Source organism: Lepidochelys kempii, chromosome 7 (genome assembly GCF_965140285.1).
Source record: "Lepidochelys kempii isolate rLepKem1 chromosome 7, rLepKem1.hap1, whole genome shotgun sequence".
Lineage (NCBI taxonomy): Eukaryota > Metazoa > Chordata > Testudines > Cheloniidae > Lepidochelys > Lepidochelys kempii.
The window spans coordinates 109,683,679-109,699,464 of record NC_136386.1 but is presented as its reverse complement, the minus strand read 5'-3'; positions in this window follow the sequence as shown (position 1 = coordinate 109,699,464).

The window sequence follows — 15,786 nt, the reverse complement described above, 5'->3', positions numbered from 1 at the left end:
GGGACTTTCCATTCCTCCCTAAGGCCAGACAAAGATACTGCCTCTGAGATACTCTTTATACCCCGACACAAACAAGTTAGTACTGATCCTTTGACATAGTTAGTTACTGCCTCCTGACGTCGCTAGTTATCACCCATCATCTTGTACATGTTGGTTCAATTAAAACATTTTTCTTACATACTATCATCCTGATCTTATCCTTTAGGAGGGGTCAGTGTGTTCCTGCTATACCTTGGGTAATGTTTTAATATCTTGATATCGGAATGTTCTGCTATCACTTGATATCAGGATGTGTTTGCGTGAGCACTCTGTGCTTACCACTTCTTAGGAATGTGTATTTCTGCAATATCAGCCCTGTTCTTGCCAAATTCTGTGAGCAGGTCCTGCCTCATACCAGGCCTCTGATACAAGGGATTATGTCTCAGGCTCTCTTCCTACTACAGCCCCTTAATTAGGGTTGTGCATCTCTGTCACAGTCTAGGCCGGAGGTAGTCAATAGATGGACCATGGGCCAAGTCTAGACCACTAGATGCTTTTGAACAGACTCCGAAATCTTTTTATTTACTTATTATTATTGTTGGTTTTTTTAATTATTTTCTCTGGAGTCTGGACTTTGACCAAGAAATTTGGACCTTGACAAAAAATAATTGACGACCTCTGGTCTATGCCATCGTGAGAACACACTGCAACTTGGAAATCAGCCAGAAGCTCATTGCATAGTACCACACTGTCTATTCTGTTCCATTCCATATAGGTTCTTATAGCATGCTCATCACCATAGTAACTGAGCACCTTCCAGTAATGACTACATATCTGGCATGTGTTGTTTGTTCCCTCATCCTCTCCCCAGAGGGAGAAGTGTGTGCAGTCAGGTGTCTTGTTCAGGTAGGGGTTCGTTGATTTGTTCTTTATTATACCTGCTGCTATGTGTTTATATAGAGAAGGCAAAGGCAAAGAAATGCCCCTTGCACTTGGAGTGGAAAGTTGGTGAGATCTGAGATGGTTCTTAGCTGCTGGAGGAGTTCATTCCACAGGCTAGGACCGCCCCTGGAGACAAGCTTTACTCTTCTTGTTAAGAGTTCCACTGTATTACAGGAGCAAAGTTGTCAAGCATAGTCTTCATCCTGGAGGAGCTTTAGTCTGTTAGGTACCCTTAGCTGGGAGCCCAGACCATGGAACTCTTTGAAGAAAAGGACTGAAACACTGAACTTGATTAGAAACTCCGTGGGAAGCCAATGCCAAGAGCAGAGTGTCAAGTGTGGTAGTCGGTGTTGCTGAGGAAATGTCCTGCAGCATTTTGTACTTTAGAGTTTCCGAAGTGCCATAGGTTTCATGCCCAGGTGCATCACATGCCAAAACCACAGTTTCCAAGTTCCTTTTGCTGCTGCCACACTCATTGCAGGCTCATGGGATCCCTGTTATTGGGAGGTAGTCAAGCATTTCCCAAGTGCCATGCCTCACCCTAGAAAATGCATTTCTTCCATTGTACGTGTAAGATGCTGGAGACATGCAGCTCTTACGTCTCTCCTTGTTTAAGGAGAAGCACCGCAGGGAGGACGGTTCCCTGGAGAATAGCAAAGTCTATTAAAAATGCCTTTTTAATAAATTTTCCTTTAATTAATTTCCCTTCCCCAATTACTTGGATAAAGTATTTCATAATTGTGAACCTGGAGGCTGAACACCTGGGTCTATTTTTCCTGCCACAGAAGACTATTACCTTCCTGGCTGAAGAAAATTAGGTTCCAAACTTCCTCCTACAGATTCATCCATTCCTTTTTAGAATAAAACAGAACTGGGCAAAATGTGCCTTAACACTGGGTTCAAATGTACAGACTCAGACACCACTGTGTTCACTCATCAATGCATGACTGGAAGGTTAACAGATTGGTGTGAAATCTCGATACCCATAAATCATACAAAGCCACAATCTAATCATTCAATTGGCTGAAGGCAAGAAACTAAATTGCCCTTGAACTGGAAAATCATTAAAGGAGATGTTCCCCCTTTTTTCTTTCAAGTAATTAAAGGAACGATCTGTATTTCAGTCCATTGCAGTTAACAATGCAGATTAGCATTTCAAGAGATTGTAGTTCAGCTAGCAACACTTTGATGTCTTGCTTTAAAGTGCCACAAGTACTCCTTTTCTTTTTGAGACTCCTAAAACACCCAACACTGCAGTTTCTAGCCAGTGTTACACAATTTAAAAGGGAACACTTGTTCCTTCTCATGAAAAGGGCTAGTTATTTACTTCCTATTCTTTGGAGCCAACTTTGCATTTAGCTGCAGTCCTGTTATTAAAGAGAAAAAAAATTAATGGTCTGTGGTTAATCTTCCCAGTGAGGGTCCAGATCCTGCAACTTGATCTATACAGATGGAACCCTGCAGCATGCATAGCTTTAATTAAAAGATGGATAAGAATGTTGTTGGTTAATCCAGATATAACAAACTAAACAAACCTTCCGGTTATGAATGATTCAACTCAGCAACTATGAATTACCAAGATATAGCAGCATTCCAGATACAGTAACATAAATAACTGTATAATAAAAGCATGTTCAGAGAAAACAACAATAGAATTCTTCTGCTTTAGATTCACAGTCCCACTGTGACAAAGTTGCAATAGGACTATATGGAATTAACCTGGTAACTAATCCATTACATTATTAGTGCCTTGAGTACAAAATCTGCAACTAATTTAGAAAGGAAATCATAAGAGAAGATAATAGGCCTTACAAAGCTTAAGCAAACCTCACAAACTGCCTTATCCCCTCCGCTAGCTGAATGAATATCCCTCTCTATACACACACACACACATGGATAACTAAAGCAGTGCTTGATTACACCAGGATCTTTCATGATTATGTAATATTCTTAATCACAGAATCATATAAGATTAGGGTTGGAACAGACCTCCAGAGGTCATCTAGTCCAACCCCCTGCTCAAAGCAGGAGCAACCCCAACTAAATCATCCCAGCCAGGGCTTTGTCAAGCCAGGCCTTAAAAACCTTTAAGGATGGAGATTCCACCACCTCCTTAGGTAACCCATTCCAGTGCTTCACCACCCTCCTAGTGAAATAGTGTTTCCTAATATCCAACCTAGACCTCCCCCACTGCAACTTGAGACCATTGCTCCTTGTTCTGTCATCTGCTACCACTGAGAACAGCCAAGCTCCATCCTGTCTGGAACCCCGCTTCGGGTAGTTGAAGGCTCCTATCAAATCCCCCCTCACTCTTCTCTTCTGCAGACTAAATAACCCCAGGTCCCTCAGCCTCTCCTCGTAAGCCATGTGCTCCAGCCCCCTAATCATTTTTGTTGCTCTCCGTTGGGCTCTCTCCAATTTGCCCACATCCCTTTTGTAGTGGGAAGACCAAAACTGGACACAATACTCCAGGTGTGGCCTCACCAGTGCTGAATAGAGGGGAATAACCACTTCCCTCAATCCGCTGGCAATGCTCCTACTAATGCAGCCCAATATGCTGTTAGCCTTCTTGTCAACAAGGGCACACTATTGATGCATATTCAGCTTCTCATCTACTGTAATCCCCAGGCCCTTTTCTGCAGAACTGTCACTTAGCCAGTTAGTTCCCAGCCTGTAGCAGTGCATGGGATTCTTCTGTCCTAAGCGCAGGACTCTGCACTTGTCCTTGTTGAACCTCATCAGATTTCTTTTGGCCCAATCCTCTAATTTGTCTAGGTCACTTTGGACCTTATCTCTACCCTCCAACATATCCACCTCTCCCCCCAGTTTAGAGTCATCCAAAAAATTGCTGAGGGTGCAATCCATCCCATCATCCAGATCATTAATGAAGATGTTGAACAAAACTGGCCCCAGGACCAACCCGTGGGGCACTCTGCTTGATACTGGCTGCCAACTAGACATTTAGCCATTATCACTACCGGTTGAGCCCGACAATCTAGCCAGCTTTCTATCCATTTTATAATCCATTCATCCAATCCATGCTTCTTTACCTTGCTGGCAAGAATACTGTGGGAGACTGTATCAAAAGCTTTGCTAAAGTCAAGGTATATCACGTCCACCACTTTCCCCATATCCACAGAGCCAGTTATCTCATCATAGAAGGCAACCAGGTTGGTCAGGCATAACTTGCCTTTGGTGAATCCATGTTGACTGTTCCTGATCACCTTCCTCTCCTCCAAGTGTTTCAAAATGGATTCCTTGAGGACCTGGTCCATGATTTTTCCAGGGTCTGAGGTGAGGCTGACTGGTCTGTAGTTCCCCAGATTTTCCTTCTTTCCTTTTTTAAAGATGGGCACTATATTCACCTTTTTCCAATCATCCGAGACCTCCCCTGATCCCCACAAGTTTTCAAAGATAATGACCAATGGCTCTGCAATCACATTAGCCAACTCCCTCAGCACCCTCGGATACATTGCATCTGGCTCCATGGACTTGTGCATGTCCAACTTTTCTAAATAGTTCTTAACCTGTTCTTTCACCACTGAGGGCTGCTCACCTCCTCACCATACTGTGCTGCCCAGTGGAGCAGTCTGGGAGCTGACCTTGTGTGTGAGGACCGAGGCAAAAAAAGCATTGAATACTTCAGCTTTTTCACATCATCTGTCCCATCTGGAATGGATATTAGGAAAAACTTTTTCACTAGGATGGTGGTGAAACACTGGAATGCGTTATCTAGGGAAGTGGTGGAATCTCCTTCCTTAGAAGTTTTTAAGGTCAGGCTTGACAAAGCCCTGGCTGGGATGATTTAGTTGGGGATTGGTCCTGCTTTGAGCAGGGGGGTGGACTAGATGACCTCCTGAGGTCCCTTCCAACTCTGATATTCTATGATTCTGTGATTCTATGACATCATCTGTCCCCCATTCAGTAACGGTTCCACACTTTCCCTGACCTTCTTCTTGTGCATGATAAAGTCACTGAGTGAAATACTGACCCCACTGAAGTCAATGACCAAACCATTGACTTTAGCAAGTCCAGGATTTCACCTACTAAATCAAATTCTTCTCTCATTTACATCCTGGCCACTAGCTGAATGACAATCTCCTGTGGGGACGGAGCTTCCCAGAAAGTTGTTCAGGCATCAGCCATGACTTTGAAATTCCCCATCTACCAATCAGCTGAGATGGCTGGCAGTGGCTCGGTGGCACCTTTCTCTTGAAAAGCAGAGTCTGCTGGAGGAGCCCTTGTGAAAACAAATCACAGCCCTCTTAGATTAATAATCCAAAACGTTTTGGTAGCAATGAACTGTAGTGTTTTGAACATTGTAGTGTAAAGAGAGAAGAATGGAAAATTAATGGAGACCAACAAATACTAGACTAAATCTACTCTTATTTGATTTCATTGAAGTTACTCTGGATTTACACAGGTGTAAATCAATCTATTTATGTGTCTCCCATTACCACAGTATTTAAGCACCTCACAGCCCCACTATGAGGTAGGGAAGTATCATCCCCATTTTACAGGTGGAAAACTGAGGCACAGAGCACCTAAGTGACAGTCAGTAGCAGGGCAGGGTCTTCAACTCAGGTTTCCCTACACCTAGGCTTGTGCCCTAACCACTGAACCATTCTCCTCACTAACTGAGAGCAGAATTTGGAGTAGGAATCCCAGAACGGCAGTGGCTCTTTGAACTGGGGAAAAACAAGAGAAGGAAAAGAAGCCATTTTATTTTGCAGAGTCTGCCCCATGTCTATCATGTGGAAGAACTGGTGGCGTCCCAACACCATGGACAGGCAAAGGATTGTAATTGAAATATGCTGTTTTACTGAATCTGAAACATTTCATGTATACTGCTATTTTGAAGGGGATTGGCCTGCCCTGTAGAAGATGTAGGTTCAAGTCCTTACCCGACCTGTGACAGAGTAACCTGAGATGTAAATCTCTCCTTGGGGCAACTCATATGCAGCCCTTCCCAAATCAAGAAGCTCAGGTTTCGACCAAAACCCAACATTTTGACACCAAAAACATTTGAAAGGTTTTGTTTCTGTTCCCCTGCAGAATCTAAACAAATGTAAAGTTGCTGTAAAATGGATTTGTCTTCCTCTGGTCAGCTCTATTCTGGCCTATTGGAGCCAATGGGAGTTTTGCCCTTGACTTCCCTGGGGCCGGGTTTTCACTTATGTAGGTTAAAATGATTTATGTCTATTTGAATACAGTAAATGTATGAATGTTATTCAATTCAAATGTTGTCACATGGCAGAACAATCATTCAAAAGAGAGGTTTTAGAGCCCCAGTGTACATATTCAGTGTTCTCTGAAAGAGAATTACACAGGTTTCAATGTAGACATTTCTAACAATGAGGGGCATTAGGCATTGGAACAGATTACCAAGGGACATGTTAAGGAAATCTGTTGCAGAGCTGAGAATAGAACCCCAGTTGTCTGATTACCAAGTCCAGTGCCTGAAGAGCAAGAATATTCTTCCTCTCTCATTAAGATGGCCAAATTTTCAAGATTGCCATGCACAATTTGCATGGCAATGAGGAAGATAAGCATGCAGTTTAGCCAGCCACTTTTGAAAGGTGGGTTCACAGGCCAAGATTATAAAAAATGAGGCCCTAAAGGCTTCAAACGCTGTATTTAGGCAACTGAACAAATTATCTGATTTTCAGACGTACTGAGCACCCAGTAACTTTCCTTGATTTCAGTGGGAGCTGCTGTGCTTAGTACTTTTGAATATCAGACCACTTATTTAGGAGCCTATATAAAGATTCAAGGCCAGGATTTGTCAAAAGTAAGTAATGATTTGACATATCAAAACAGGTCCTGATTTTTAGGGGGGAGGTGTGATGGGTTCCCCCTGGGGTGCCACCTGGAACTGGGATATCACTGAGCCCCCCAGGCCCACCAGCCTGGGATCCCTTTTACACCGTATTGTTGTGACGAGCCGCAAAGCCCTCTCTAGCCTGCACTTTCACCAGCATACATACAGTTAGGGACACACCCTGCTGCAGTTACATGCAGGCAGGCCCTCTGATCAGCCCCTGCATAGCAAAGCTCCAACTAGGGTGCCTCCCAGCTCCTCAGGCATGCACCCACTCTGGAATAAAATCCCAAAATTATGGTCTTGCTCTGCACAGGGAACTGTACAACATAATCTCATAAAATTCATCCCTCCCTCAATGTGGAGAGGAATATGCAACAACTTTCTGCCCCTGAGTTATCATTTCCACACACTAGTTTAGATAAAGCAAAAACACATTTATTAATTACAAAAGATAGTTTTTAAGTGATTATAATGGATAGCAAACAGATCAAAGCAGATAACCTAGCAAATAAACCAAAAATGGAAACTAAGCTTCATATAATAAATAGATTGGATATGAATAGCAGATTCTCACCCTAAGTGATGATACAAGCAGGCTACAGATTCCTAAGGGGCAAGCTGCCCTTGCTTACAGCTTGGCATCCCCAGGTGTTCCATTCACAAGCTAAAAGTCCCTTTAGCCTGGGTCCCGCACTTCCTGCAGTTCAGTCTTTGTTTCCAGGAGTCTTCTTGGGTGGGGAGCTGGATGATGTTACTTCCCTGCCTTTTAAATATCTTTTGCATATGGCGGGAACCCTTTGTTTCAAAGCTTGGTTCCCATGCCAGTCAGTGGAAAAATACTGACATCCCAAGATGGAGCCCAGCACCAGGTGACCTGGTCACATGTCCCTGTAGAGTCACAGCAACCATCCCCCACTGGCTGTTTGGAGTGTTCACAGAAAGGCTCATTAGGTGGGAGATGAGCTTCTCCTAAGGCCTATTGTTTTTCCTAATGGCTCATAAACCTGAATGAACCCTTCCCAGCCAGCCATCTAGACTGAGAGAATTTTTCCAAGTGGACGTTACCCAGGAATAGTTACATGTGAAATAGATACGCAGTCAGTATTCATTACTTTGGATACAAAAATGATACATGCATACAAATAGGATAATCATATTCAGCAAAGTATAACCTTTCCAGTGACACCTCACATGACTTATCTTGCATGAAATACATCATAATTATGATATAATTACATCATACTAATATCACAATGAAGAAAATGGGGTGCAATGTCACAAGAGGTTCTCAGCACTTTTTGAAAATTGCACCCTTTTAAGGCATCGCAAGTTGGGCACCTAAAAAATGGAGCACCCAAAATCACTGGTCCCTTATGAAAATCTTGGCCTTGGAACCAAATTTTAGATTTCCACTTTTGAAAATCTCAGCCCCTATTTGTAGAGCACTTGAGAGCTTTTTGCATTTTCCTAAGCACAGTAAGGTCAACTATCATTAAATCAGAGACTGGACTGTTCTAGGATTAATATCTACTACCTGTCCCTTGAATTACCCAGTCACTTGTTGATTTAGTTTTCATTAGGCAGTTTGTAACCCTCACAAGAAAAGAATCTAGAAGGATGGATGGAATGGACTGAAATTATTTAGCGCAGCTGTAATATGTGCCCACACAAATAAAAATGTCATTGTGTCAAGAGTTGTTTGTTTACTTATTGTCCCATTTCCCTCTGTAGTTATTGTGATTCACTCCAGTCAAACAGCACTAGCTAGTATTTTCCAGCTATTGAGACGCTAAAAGTAGCCTATAATTAATGATGATAGAAATTGTAAGCAACTTGAAATGCTTATTCCATTGTGGGTTACTCCATTTTCTGTCTCGTGCAGCTGGTGTTGTCTCCATCTAGTGTAATGGATGGGGTGCTGTATGTAGTCCTATTTCAAATGCATGAAACTAAACACAGCTAGAAAGCTATAAAAATCTGGTAGAAGAATGAGGAAACAGAAGGAAGACAAGCAGATTACAAAGGCACCAGTAGTAAAGCACTTAAACACATGCTTAATTTTAACCACATGCCTTGGTCCTGTTGACTTCAATGGAATTTAAGCATGAGCTTAAAGTTAAGTATCTGTTTAAGTGCTTTCCTGAATTAGAGCCAAAGTGACTAAGGCCTCAACCCTGAAAAGATCTGAATAGTTGCATAATTTTATATATGTAAGAAGTCATTGGGACAATTCACATGCCTACATGTATCCCAGATCAGGACATCACTGTGTTCATTGAATTACTAGAGTCACATTTTGTTCAGTAAGAAATAGCTCCAGACCATCAGCTAGTATAAATCAACCAAGCTCCATTGGTCCCAGGGTTTAAATGTGTGATAAGCAGCCATTTCATCTGAGTTCAGATTGGAGATTCTAAAACGGCTAAAGGTATGTATGAGAGTTTAGCTCCAGGTAGGAAAGGGGTGTCTCAGGCCCAACAACGGATAAGATATTAATAAAACCTTTGTTTACTGTTATAATATTAAACAGTTAGGTGTGGTTCAGGGTGTTCTGTCTAATTATTGCTACCTTACACCTGTAGTAACAACCACCATTGCAAATCTTTTAAACCGTTAGTTAAAGATACAGGGAAAGGAGGAAAACCAGTTAAAGCATTTGACATGTAAGTAAGGCTTTGATTTTAACAATATTCTTGTTCCCTTTGCTGTGAATTGTAGGGAGTTTCTAGAAAGAAAAAGGTTCCTGTTTGGCAGTCTTTTAGATAGTAGTAAAGATAGTATTAATTGTCCTTTTGGGGAAAAGAAAAGAAGGTGAGTTGGGATGGTCTAGAGTTGCTGTTAATAGTCTAATCCCGTTTTCTTTAAGACAAACACACACCAAAGGGGACAGAAAGGAATAGCAGAGAGAGAAAATTCTGTTTCGGTCTCTAGCTGTGACTCTTAATTGCAGCCTCCCTCATGGAGAGCCATAGGCACAGCACATGGTCAATTAGCCATGTTGAGACCTGGCAAATGTACCAGTGTCGGCTTGTTTAGTAGACTGCTTTTAGTTGCCTCTCTGGTCATAGGGTCGCAGCAGTGCTGCAAAAGATGGAGTTGTCTTAGCCATCTTATGAAACAAAAGGCAAAAAGGGAGAGATATGAAAGAGAGGAAATAAGGTGGGGAAGGAACAGGACACACAAGGGAGGAGTTAACAGTAAGAATGTTCTGTTCTGTTCTTAATACCACATTCCAGGTGTTGTTAAGAACTTTGCTACTTCCACCAGCTTTGGCTATATAATGGATTCCCTCTCTCTGGCCCAGTCTGGTCATGGTAGATCTCAAGGTGCCAGGAAATGTTGAGGGTAGCAGCCCTCATTGCTTTCAGTTCACTTATCCCTTGCTCCCATTTAGGGACACTGTATGAAGGAAGAAAATACGATGGCCCTGACCCAACACCCTTTCTGTATGTATTCATCACTATGGTAACTGAAAGCCTTTAAAATAAAGCCCAAGCACACGGTGCAAACATCCAATTATTATTACCCACCCCCTCCATTGGCTTGTTTTTGCTCACCATCTCATTACATCTTTGGGCTGACTATGGCTCCTGCGTGCTGCTTCTGTGGTGTATGGGGGCTGTAGATGTAAAGGCAAAGAGTCTGAGGAGAATTCCCCCAGTGCAGAAGCAGTGTAGGGCCAATGGAAGAGGTCCAGTGCTGTCCCCCACTTACGGTCACTGGCACAGAGGGCATGACGGGGTGGATCTTGGGGCAGAACAGGCATCCCTGGAGTGCTGAGCATTGTAGGGGATTCTGGGCAGCAGTTTGGCCCGTACGCAACTCTCAACAGGTTTCCATATGTTAGATCAGCCACTGAGGCTGATTTAACTCATGCCAGTGGCCATTTCAGCCCCCACCCAGCAGCTCAAAATCTAGAGGGTGCAAAGGTGCCGTTAAAGGGGCCCCCACCACTGTGCTGTGCCATTCTCCTACCTTGACTTTTAGATCCCACAGCTGAAATACATACACATGCTCCTACTTTTATACATGTGAGTAAGACTGCTGATTTCAATGGCACCTTGATGTCAAATGAACTCTATTCAAGTGAAGTCATGCAGATGAATAAGTGTTTGCCAGACTGGAGCCATAGATTGTAAGCTCTTTGGGACAGGGACTAGGCTGTCTTTTACTGTATGTCTGTGCACTACCTACTACAATGGGGCCCTGACCTGATTAGAGTACAATATAATAAACATTAATAAACAAACAGATTTCATCTTCTGTTGCCCTGACCCCTACTCTCCCATCTCTTTCCACAAATAGCTAGGGGTTGTTACTGATGTATTTATTCACTGTAGGGAAGCTATTACAAAGGAGGGGTTTATATTTCATTCTGAAGGCAGTATTGGTTTGTGGTCATTCAGTCTTAACATCTGTGGAAGAGGGTTCCAGAGCTGTAGGTCAGCTCATGAGATCTCACACTGACTCTCTCTCTCCTGCTTCCTGCGCCTGATAGCTCCATTGGACTTGTGCATCACGCCTACATAATTTCCAACACACGGCTGAAATCAGCCCAGCTATGCCTCACTCATCAGGGAGCCTGGCTGCAGAATTTAGGTTTAATGTGCTATATGGCATAGAACACAAGTCCCTGAGCTTTACATACCAAGGCGAGTAACAAAAGTAATCAAATTTGAAAATACAAAACCAACAAGCCCAGAAAGATCTATTAATCTAAGTTATAGGACAGACCAAACTTTAAAATACTATAAAAGTGACTGGAGACTGACTTCTCTGAGCAAAAGTCAGTGGACAAAAAGATATGTGTGTGTCAGGAAAAGTGAAGAAACTATCTTATACATCATTCCTTTTCATCCAAGACTTAGGCAATGAATCTGACCACTTCACAAAACAAGACAAATAGCCATTCAGAGAGTACTAGGGTTGCTCATATTTCATTGTCTCAATAGAGCTATTCCACCATTCTTCACTTCTCAGATTTGCACCATCTTCCCAACAGTCTGCCTTTCAACAGTACCAGAAAGTCCATCTTTGTCCTTTTGTGAGAGGGTAGTCCCCAGAAATTAATCCTCCCATGTGCAAACCTTCTGCCTGGAGTGGTCAGCAACAATAAGGGCCAGGTTCAAATGGGGGAGGGGGAATCCTTCTGAAAAGTAACACCCACTACTGGCTCACAGAATTTCTGGGAAAGGAGGACTTGTGGCACCTTAGAGACTAACCAATTTATTAGAGCATAAGCTTTCGTGAGCTACAGCTCACTTCTTCAGATGCATATCGTGGAAACTGCAGCAGGCTTTATATATACACAGAGAATATGAAACAATACCTACTCCCACCCCACTGTCCTGCTGGTAATAGCTTATCTAAAGTGATTTCCAGCACAAATCCAGGTTTTCTCACCCTCCACCCCCCCACACAAATTCACTCTCCTGCTGGTGATAGCCCATCCAAAGTGATAACTCTTTACACAATGTGCATGACAATTAAGCTGGGCTATTTCCTGCATACTGGGATCACTACCTTCTCTGGAAAAAGAAAAGGAGGACTTGTGGCACCTTAGAGACTAACAAATTTATTTGCACATAAGCTTTCATAAGCTCACGAAAGCTCATGCTCAAATAAATGTGTTAGTCTCTAACGTGCCACAAGTCCTCCTTTTCTTTTTGCGAATACAGACTAACACGGCTGCTACGCTGAAACCTACCTTCTCTCGGTGGCTTAACAGGCAATACTTCCCCACTCACAGGCACTGAGTCAGTATTAAACAAGAAAATACATTAGTAGGAGGAAAGAGAACAGCATAAATTTGGGGAAACACAGCAACAATCTATCTAAATGAATAATAAATAAACAGTCCCTCATGGTACATTAACTTGGTTCCCCACTTGCCAGTGTGAATGTCCAGCAGGCAAAGGTCCCTTTACCATGTCACTTGCCCCTTCCATACCCACTAAACTCCACTCACAGTTTGGTGTCAATGGGAAACAGGCTCAAAATCCCGAGGTGCACTCAATCAGACCTGTCTCCAGTCCCTTGAGAAGGGCAGCCTGGTTTTCTCCTGAGACTCTACCATCTAACATGATTTAAGGTCTATTTAGGGGCCATGTAGAAAGGACCTCTAGCATCTATTCAGCTCTGGTGCAGTCCTCTGCAGCTTCAGCAAAAAGCTACCTTAACATCTGTCAAGGTTCCTCCCCCACTCTGAACTCTAGGGTACAGATGTGGGGACCTGCATGAAAAACCTCCTAAGCTTATCTTTACCAGCTTAGGTCAAAACTTCCCCGAGGTACAAAATATTCCACCCTTTGTCCTTGGATTGGCCACTACCACCACCAAACTAATACTGGTTACTGGGGAAGAGTGGTTTGGACACGTCTTTCCCCCCAAAATACTTCCCAAAACCTTGCACTCCACTTCCTGGACAAGGTTTGGTAAAAAGCCTCACCAATTTGCCTAGGTGACTACAGACCCAGACCCTTGGATCTTAAGAACAATGAACAATCCTCCCAACACTTGCACCCCCCCTTTCCTGGGAGATGTTGGATAAAAAGCCTCACCAATTTGCATAGGTGATCACAGACCCAAACCCTTGGATCTGAGAACAATGAAAAAGCATTCAGTTTTCTTACAAGAAGACTTTTAATAAAAATAGAAGTAAATAGAAATAAAGAAATCCCCCCTGTAAAATCAGGATGGTAGAGACCTTACAGGGTAATTAGATTCAAAACATAGAGAACCCCTCTAGGCAAAACCTTAAGTTACAAAAAAGATACAAAGACAGAAATAGTTATTCTATTCAGCACAGTTCTTTTCTCAGCCATTTAAAGAAATCATAATCTAACACGTACCTAGCTAGATTACTTACTAAAAGTTCTAAGACTCCATTCCTGGTCTATCCCCGGCCAAGACAGAATATAGACAGACACACAGACCCCTTGTTTCTCTCCCTCCTCCCAGCTTTTGAAAGTATCTTGTCTCCTCATTGGTCATTTTGGTCAGGTGCCAGCGAGGTTACCTTTAACTTCTTAACCCTTTACAGGTGAGAGGAGCTTTCCCCTGGCCAGGAGGGATTTCAAAGGGGTTTACCCTTCCCTTTATATTTATGACAACATCCCATCCCATTGACAAGTCTTCCAAGTAGTACAAGACCCTCAGTACAGAATAACCAGGAACATATAGGACTGTTGAACAGAATCCCTGCCACTGGGGAAATACTCCTTGCTACAATATAGAAACCTTTTCCCCCACTCTCATTTCAGTTCCACTGCCCAACCATTCTGAGGTAGTGTACAGTTATCATAGAATCATAGAATCATAGAATATCAGGGTTGGAAGGGACCCCAGAAGGTCATCTAGTCCAACCCCCTGCTCGAAGCAGGACCAATTTCCAGTTAAATCATCCCAGCCAGGGCTTTGTCAAGCCTGACCTTAAAAACTTCTAAGGAAGGAGATTCTACCACCTCCCTAGGTAACGCATTCCAGTGTTTCACCACCCTCTTAGTGAAAAAGTTTTTCCTAATATCCAATCTAAACCTCCCCCACTGCAACTTGAGACCATTACTCCTCGTTCTGTCATCTGCTACCATTGAGAACAGTCTAGAGCCATCCTCTTTGGAACCCCCTTTCAGGTAGTTGAAAGCAGCTATCAAATCCCCCCTCATTCTTCTCTTCTGCAGGCTAAACAATCCCAGCTCCCTCAGCCTCTCCTCATAACTCATGTGTTCCAGACCCCTAATCATTTTTGTTGCCCTTCGCTGGACTCTCTCCAATTTATCCACATCCTTCTTGTAGTGTGGGGCCCAAAACTGGACACAGTACTCCAGATGAGGCCTCATCAATGTCGAATAGAGGGGAACGATCACATCCCTCGATCTGCTCGCTATGCCCCTACTTATACATCCCAAAATGCCATTGGCCTTCTTGGCAACAAGGGCACACTGCTGACTCATATGCAGCTTCTCGTCCACTGTCACCCCTAGGTCCTTTTCCGCAGAACTGCTGCCTAGCCATTCGGTCCCTAGTCTGTAGCTGTGCATTGGGTTCTTCCGTCCTAGGTGCAGGACCCTGCACTTATCCTTATTGAACCTCATCAGATTTCTTTTGGCCCAATCCTCCAATTTGTCTAGGTCCTTCTGTATCCTATCCCTCCCCTCCAGCGTATCTACCACTCCTCCCAGTTTAGTATCATCCGCAAATTTGCTGAGAGTGCAATCCACACCATCCTCCAGATCATTTATGAAGATATTGAACAAAACCGGCCCCAGGACCGACCCTTGGGGCACTCCACTTGATACCGGCTGCCAACTAGACATGGAGCCATTGATCACTACCCGTTGAGCCCGACAATCTAGCCAGCTTTCTACCCACCTTATAGTGCATTCATCCAGCCCATACTTCCTTAACTTGCTGACAAGAATACTGTGGGAGAGTTATGGTGACTCCCAAAGTGTTACTGCAGGAATTCTGGGTAAAAAGATTCTGCAAATGAAACCAGCTCTGTTGCCATACTTCTTCCTGTTCAGCAATAGGTGGCTCAGAGAGCTCATTCCCTTCTGGAACATTTGTCCACCTTGAGCTTTGGATAAATATGCAGATAAAGCAACTCTGTGGCCATTCTTCCCCCTGTTCACCAACAGATGGGAGCAGAGAGCTCCTTACCCTCTAGAACTTCAGGCCACAGGGCTTACATCAGCCTGGCTCATAGAAAAGAATACCAATTCTTGCCTGTTATTGTGAGACTTTGTGAAAGCTTTGAAACCAATACAAAAGCAAAGTTAGGGCAAATGATCTCACAGGAAGCCACATACCCAATTCCTGCTTAAAATGCAAACATATCCCATTATATCTTTATTATATTTTCATGGGTAGACAGAAACAATCTTGTAGCCACCCTTACTATGTAGTTCTCATGTATCTCTAACGCAGTTGTACGAAGAGCAAGAATGACTTTTTCTAGTGTTCATCCCTAAATCAGTTTTCTATAACTTCTTAGTGCTAATTATACATTAACCATCAAAGTCATGATAACTGTCTGGATT